Below are 8005 nucleotides of genomic sequence, written 5' to 3'. Positions count from 1 at the left end.
CCCTGTCACTTTAGTGAGATTAAGGTTCCAATTGCTTCAGCCCAAGACCTCTGGAGCAGACGCTCTGCTCTTCTGGTTAAATTATGCCCATTTCTCTCCCAAGTGAGTAAATATGTAAGTTCCCATTCTGAGACAACTGAAGTGACTTTTCATTTGGCACACTGATTCTGGGAGTGTAATACATGTTTGTTGAAACCATACCAGGCTGGGACAAAGTATTTTTATGATTACTACTTATTAACATGTATTGAGAACAGATACTGTACTTGGTCCACACACAATACATAAAGTCATCATTCTTACAGATGGAAATAAACAGCTTAGATGAATATACTGATGAAGTTTATACCCTTATGGAAATGATAGTTCAGTTGGAAAGACAAACACTGAACACATAAATATGGGCAAGGCCAGCTTTACAAAGAAGTGCGGTATACTATGTGTGTGCAAAAGACAAGGAGCGGACCTTGTCTTGGGGTTAAGGGAAAGTCTCCAGAAAGAAATGACCTTCAAACTGAGATTTGAAGAAATAGATGAAGTTGGCTAGCAAAAGAGAAGAGGAAAGAGTGGTTCATGTAAAAATGACCCTGATGGGAGAGGGCATGACAGTTTGGTCTGGAAATTGCAACAAACAGCAGGAGTGTAAAAGAGGTAGGGCTGTGAGGAGAAGGGGGTGGGGGTGCCATTGAACCTGCAGAGGTAGGCAGGAACAGCATCCATTTGGCCATAGCATGGGTTTTCTTCTTTATCTTAAGGGCAGTGAGAATCTCCTAAATCGTTGTAACCATAGGAATGGCATGGTCAGAAGTATGTAATGAAATTATCCTGGCTGCTGTATGGAATATGTGAATGGTGTGCATGGGTAAATGCGGGAAAACTGGTTAGGAAGTTATTGCCTGAGAGAGAGATAATTGGTGACAGGGACAAGGTGTTTGGAATGAAGATGGGGAGAGGTAGAAATACCTAAAAACTTAAAGCAGGTCCAATGGGCCATTTGGTGGGTTGGATACTGAGTTAAAAGACTGAGCGACCTGAGGGATGACTTCCCTGTTTCTGGACTAGCCAGCTGGGGATATGGTTACTAAGATGAATGACAATAAAGGAAAAATTATGGTGCAGAAAAATAATGCTTTGGACATATTATATGTTAAAAGTTTGGGAATAGATATATATGTATTAACGTATTATTAACCACACATTTAAAAATTATTTCCTTCTTATCCAGGATTAAACACAACTTTCATACATACAAATATTGCTCCTGGCTCCTCTTATGCAACCCTTTTGTTGATTCTGTGATGGGTTAAAATTATTTAAAAAGTAAATAATATACCTTACAATATTTTTGAAAATATCTGATTATTTTCAATATTGTGATTATGTGAAATGAATTATTCATGTTCTTTTCAATAGATTTTTTTTTTATGGTCGAAATTAGTTTCCCTAATAAAATGATTCATTCACAGATAGAATAAAGTATGTATCCTATATATTTCCGAGACAAAGATATAACTGAATGTATCTGTATGAGTGATCTCATGTGAAAATAGCAGAAGAACCACTCACCTAACCCAAGGAATTGTGAAATAACGTAGGTTCTTTTAAGCACAATGTTTTGGGATAGTTTGTTATATGGCAATAGTTAACTGATATGGTATTGTTTTTTTCATTACCTATTTTCTAAAATTGTTTACGTAAAATCATTCTGGGTATTTCTTGACATTTTCTTTCTTTTATTTACATCCACCACACCTCTTTTGCTGTCTCTTGGTATTCTCCTCCTTAATGAGGAAAAGTTTTTAAGAGGATATAAAGTCAATATATAAAATCAGTTGTATTTCTATAAACTAGCAACAAACAACAAGAAAATTTTTTAATTTTAAATATTTTCATTTATAATAAGCTCAAAACACATAAAATACTTACAAATAAATTAAAACAAAAGATGCCTAGCTTCTATACTGAACATTACAAAACATTGCTGAAAGACATCAAAGAAGATCTGAGTAAGGGGAGTGATATACCATGCTCATGGATTGGTAAATTCATAGTATTAAAATGTAAGTGGTCCCCAAATTGATCTATAGATTCAATGTAACCTCAGTCAAAATTCCAATTGTATTTTAGGTAGAAATTAACAAGCTATTTTTGAACTGCATGTGGAAATGCAAAGAACCTAAAATGAACCAAATATTTTCAGTAAAATAATAGCAAATTGAAGAACTTTCACTATCTAGTTTCAAGGCTTACTATCTACAATAACCAAGACAGTGTGGTACTGGCATAAGAATAAGTAAACACATCAGTGAAAAATAATAGGAAATCCAGAAAGAGGCCTATACATATAAGGTAAACTGATTTTTGACATAGCTGCCAAGGGGCATCTTAGAGAAAGAAGAGTCTTTTCAACAAATAGTGCTGCATCAGTTGGATATCCATGTGGAAACAAATAAACCTCAACTCCTATTTCACACTATACCCCAATATTTTTAAATGGATCACAGACCTATAGATAAAGTTAAGTTACAAAGCTTTCAGAAGAAAACATTGAAGAAAATCTTGTGAACTTGGGCTAGAAAAAGATTTCTTTGACAAGACACAAAAAGCACTAACTATAAAAGAAAACAAACTGGTAAACTGGATTTTATCAAAATTACAAACTCTTGTTCTTCAAAAGACATCATTAAGAAAATGAAAAGATAAGCCTACAGACAGAAAATATTTGTAATACATATGTCTCACATAAATAAGTCTGTGCCCAGAATGTATAAAAACCTCTTACCCCTGAATAAGAATATTAAAAAACATTAAAAATTGGGCAGAGATTAGAATATATATTTCACAAATGTGTAGCATATGAAAAATAGCACATGAAAGAAATGCTCAGAATCATTAGTCACTAAAGAAATGCAAATTAAAATGACAATGAGATACCACTTCACAGCCAATGGCTAAAATGGAAAAAGACTGAAATATCCAGGGGTTGGCAAGGATGTGGAACAACAGGAACTCTGTATGTGGCTAGTGTGAAGGTAAATAATACAACTACTAATAAAAATATTTTACAGTTTCTTGTAAAATTAAACATATATCTACATATACTACATATATATAAACACATACTCTAAAGATGCAACAATTCTGCCCCTAAATATTTACCAAAAAGAAATGAAGAATACATCCATAGAATAATTTGTAGATGAACGCTCATAGCAGCTTTATTCATTAAATAGCCCCATCTGGAAAACATGTAATTTCATAGCATGAAATACTACTCACTAAGAAAAACAAATGAACCTCTGATTGGGCAACAACACATATGAGTTTAACAGACATGCTGAGCAAAAAAACAAGACACAAAAGGGTACCTTCTGTATAATTCCCACTTACCTGAACTTCCAAAGGAGATAAAAACTTGTCTAAGTGGAAAATAAAAACCAGAGCTGTGGTTTCCTGGGCTTATGGGGAATTTATGAAATAATATGGAAATAATCTATGTCTTCATTGTGGTGCTGGTTTCAAAGGCATATATACATTTGCAAAAATTCTTCAAACTGTAGACTTGAAAACTATACATCTTATTTTATATAAATTATATCTCAATAAAGTTTATTTTTCATGGAATGTTCCTGCCCCAAAGTAACAAAATAGGCACATTAAAAAGTAAAAAGAGGGGTGCCTGTGTGGCTCAGTCGTTAAGCGTCTGCCTTCGGCTCAGGTCATGATCCCAGGGTCCTGGGATCGAGTCCCGCATCCGGCTCCCTGCTCCGCGGGAAGCCTGCTTCTCCCTCTCCCACTCCCCCTGCTTGTGTTCCCTCTCTGGCTGTGTCTCTCTCTGTCAAATAAATAAATAAAACCTTTAAAAAAAATAAATAAAAAGTAAAAAGAATGTCTCTGTTTCAATGTTTAGAGAAAACTTTTTTGCATGATTGTCTATATACAAAATAGTCTTTGTTGACTTCGAAATTCGAATGTCCAAGTACCAAGTAGTAACAATAGTCTTCATCTACATAGTGCCTAATATAAGCCATACACTTAACAACAATCCTGCAAGGTAGGTCTTACTATCTTTATTTTTGGTTGAGAAACTTGAGTCTCAGAAGAGTTAAGTAACTCGTCTAAGAGCTCCCTGTTAGTAAATAGTAGAGGTAAGAGTTTCTCCAAGGACTGTCTGTCTCTATCACCCTACTACATGTCATCTTCCAGTTGACTTGTATATCACACCTATTCCAAAGCCATTTACTTAGAGGGACTAGGTAGGTAAGTAATGATTGCGAGTCTACTCTTTAATTTGCCTTGGCCATAATCTCCTTGTCATGTAGCCTTGAATGAGTCGTTTAGCCAAATTTCTCCAATCATTAAAACAAAGAAAATTAAAAAAAAAAACAACCCTTATAGCTCCCCTCTACTTCACATGGCAAGAGTTTAATATGGTGTGTGTTTAATAGGATAGATCTGGGTTCAAGATCTAGCTCTGCCAGTTTTTAACTGAGCATGTCACTTTATTTCTCTAAGTTTCATTCCTTTATCCATAAAGTATTAATAACCACTTTCACAGGGTGTTGTGAGGATAAGATGAGGTAATGCGCTTAAGCATTCTGCATTGTGCCAAGAACACAGTAAATGACAAGAAATAGAAATGCATATTATTAATGAGGGGACAGGTATTGTCCTGTTAGAGAGGGTGCTTATTTTTCTTATTATTGCATATTTCCTTATTATTTCCTTCCTCTACTACAGACCAATTTAGCAAGCTTGGCAAGTCCCTCAGTAGTCAACTCGATTATTTTGGCATTAGCGATTCCTTAGCTGCAGATCATTTTGAGGTTATATACATTCATTTAAGATTTCTCACTTGGTATTTAATACTTCCATTGACTATTTTCCAATATACCATTAATACCTTGTATTAATTATTTCCCAAATCTTACATAGACCATGGACAATAGAGTATAAACGATATGTCATTGGCAGAAAAACGTGTCTTGTTCCCATAAGCAGCCCAGAGGAATGGTCAAACTGTCTAGTGCCATTAGGAGACCTATACGAGACACTGTTCCCAGAGACTTTATGAGCTTCAGTTTTTCTCTTTTTATCAGCTACCTTCTGGAAGAAATGACTATGATCCACGTAATAGTTGAAAGGTAAGAAAACAAAACAGGTAGAAGGCAAAGAAATCCATCTTTACAACAATGTCCTAACTGGGCCTGCTTTAAGAGACTCTCACTGCTTTAAGAACCATTACACATAAATCTTTGATTCTGTGCTTAAGGTGCCGTATAATCAAGAGGAAGCAAGATGGTCTCAATGAGTAGTTTTCCAGTAATAACAAAAAGAGAAAGAACTATGATTCTCAAAACTGACCTCAAGTACAGTTAGAAACAGGTTTTTCTCTTCATAGCCCCACCAACATCTTCCTTCTATTCTGCCTCTATTCCAAACACCCATAACGCTCAAATGTTCTGAGATCTATTCTTTTATAGTGGAGAGGAGAAAAAAAAAAAAAACTCCATAGGATTTGCATTAGGTTGTTAGTACTTTGTCATTTTGTTCCTCCTGGGCCCCAAAAGAAAGCAGGACACCTAGGGTTAAGTTAAAAAGAGAGAAGACAGGTTGGCTTCAATCATTGTACGTGATGGGCAGATGACGGAGATGCCCTAGTTAAGCGTCAATGTCCTCCTAACCTCTATCCCACCATCTCAGAGGATCACACCCAGGTTACATGAAACTAAATGACTTCCAGTGTTCTGTGGCAGCGAAGCTGAATCCAGGAAGAGTGGAGGGGCAAGTAGACCAGGACGTGCATCAGGGAGTACATTACGCTCTCCATTAGAAACAGGAATGACCCTAATACACTGCATGGCATGAAGAACAGTTGCTTCTTTGTCATTGGACTGTCCATCAAGCCCAATCCAATCACTTGGACTTCACTTGTAGGCAGTTTTGCCAACTGGCTGACCCCTTATTTTTGTGGTCACTATCATCAAATTACTTTGAGCTCTGATTCAGTGGATTTCAAAGAGCCATTCTCCTATCCTAAGTTCATCTCTTCTCATTTTTCCATTTCATTGTAATGACTACCATTATTTACTTAATCACATATGAATATGCAGAAAAACACTAGAATGAAATACTTTTCAATCCCCGACGGTTAGGTTCCACATTTCCATTTCCTAGGTGGCCCAAGGGAATGGGTAACCAAAGAAGATATATTTAAAATTCATTATTTCTGGAATTCTTCTACTCAGTCTGTTTACAGAATTTTTTTTCAGGCCATTCTTGATACATAGACAAGTGTGTACCAACTGTCTACTTTTATATTTGGATGAGTACCTGGAAGTGGTATGTGGCAGGGGACGAGAATGAAAAGGAAACACAAGAGCACTGTAAAGTTGAAGACTAACTCACTCTTCTCCTCCATTTTACTCTAAGTAAAATGAGTTCTAGTTCTTTGTTTCACTCTGCTACCCTTTCTGAATTTTTTAAAAAATGTGCTCCTTATTTGTCTCTCAAGTCATCCCCCTTGTGTTGATGTCATACCTTCCTCTTTTCTCAGTCATTTCCCCCTTCCAGACCTCTAATTTCCCACGTCCTTTATTTTATTTTCTCTGATGTTTTCCAAACTCCATGGCACCAAAGCACATAAAAGCATTCATTTTTACTAAAGAACAAAGCTGATAAGAGCTTATATTCAACCTGGGGTTCTTCAGTATTCTGGCCCTGGTCATTCAAGGGGCAGTGTTCTATGGTTTAGGCTTTCTGCATAATTCTACTTTCCACTTCTATGAATTATCCCACAACTATAAATACAGTGAAGAAATATTATGAACATGGCTTTATGACAAATTCCACTTCTTGGTCAATGGGCCAAACATTGTTTCAGTTTAAATTCTTGATATTGAATGGGTTGCCTGGTTGGCTCACCTGGTAGAGAGCATGCAAGTCGGGGTTGCAAATTTGAACCCTCCGATGGGTATAGAGAATCCTCAAAAATAAAATTTAAGGGGTGCCTGGGTGGCTCAGTCAGTTAAGCACCTGCCTTCGGCTCAGGTCATGATCTCAGGGTCCTGGGATTGAGCCCCGCATCGGGCTCCCTGCTCAGCGGGGAGTCTGCTTCTCCCTCTCCCTCCGTCCATCACCGTCTCCCTCTCCAGCTCTTGCTCTTTCTCTCTCAGAGAAATAAAATCTTTAAAAAAAATAAATACAACTTTAAAAAATTCTTGATAACGATAGCCTAGAACCTAAAAAATAGAATTAGTTTCATTTCAATACTCCTCTTCATATGGTCTATACTGCAGAACGGTCCATGAAAGGAAAGTCTCAAGGTCAGAGTGGAATCAGTTATGGCTCTTACCAAAGCTAAAAAGCTAAAGGTATTCTGATCCAGCTGCCATTGTTGTTTTTGTTGTCTCAGTATTGATTAGAAGGCAGTGTGGTTTCTCCGATTTTGTGAATAATAGTTTTGTCATTGCACAGAGAGCACGATTTGTGGCTACAGTATCCCCTACAGGCCTTGCACATACTTTCAATTGCCCCTCATGTGGTAGCCATATGTTTGTTTTCAGTTGGCTGAGTCTTAGGCCAGAGAGAGTTTAGAGAAAGCGGAAGAGAGAGAAAACCAGCTAAACATCTAATTAGGATGAGTGACAAAGGGTAATATATTTTCTTCCCTAAAGTACTGTGTGTGTGTTTAAAAGAAAATAAATATTGCATACCACTACTGTTCTAGTTATTTACACTCTGATAACACATTTTTAAGTCTGTTAGAGCAAATCTGAAACAAATGATAAAGCTCATTCAGCTATAAATTCTGCAAATGAGGGAATCGGTTGACACTCATTGAGTATTCATGTGTGTAAATCAACACGATGGTGTACTACACTTCATAGCATAAGTGTGATCAAGAGACATGTGTAAAGCAAAAATGTATACCGAATTTCACTGAAGGGAAATACATAAAAGGGGAAAATAGCAGTCTGCAGACTCTAACTCACACATAAAATAC

Source organism: Zalophus californianus, chromosome 5 (genome assembly GCF_009762305.2).
Source record: "Zalophus californianus isolate mZalCal1 chromosome 5, mZalCal1.pri.v2, whole genome shotgun sequence".
Lineage (NCBI taxonomy): Eukaryota > Metazoa > Chordata > Mammalia > Carnivora > Otariidae > Zalophus > Zalophus californianus.
Note: the sequence above shows the minus strand (reverse complement) of the source record.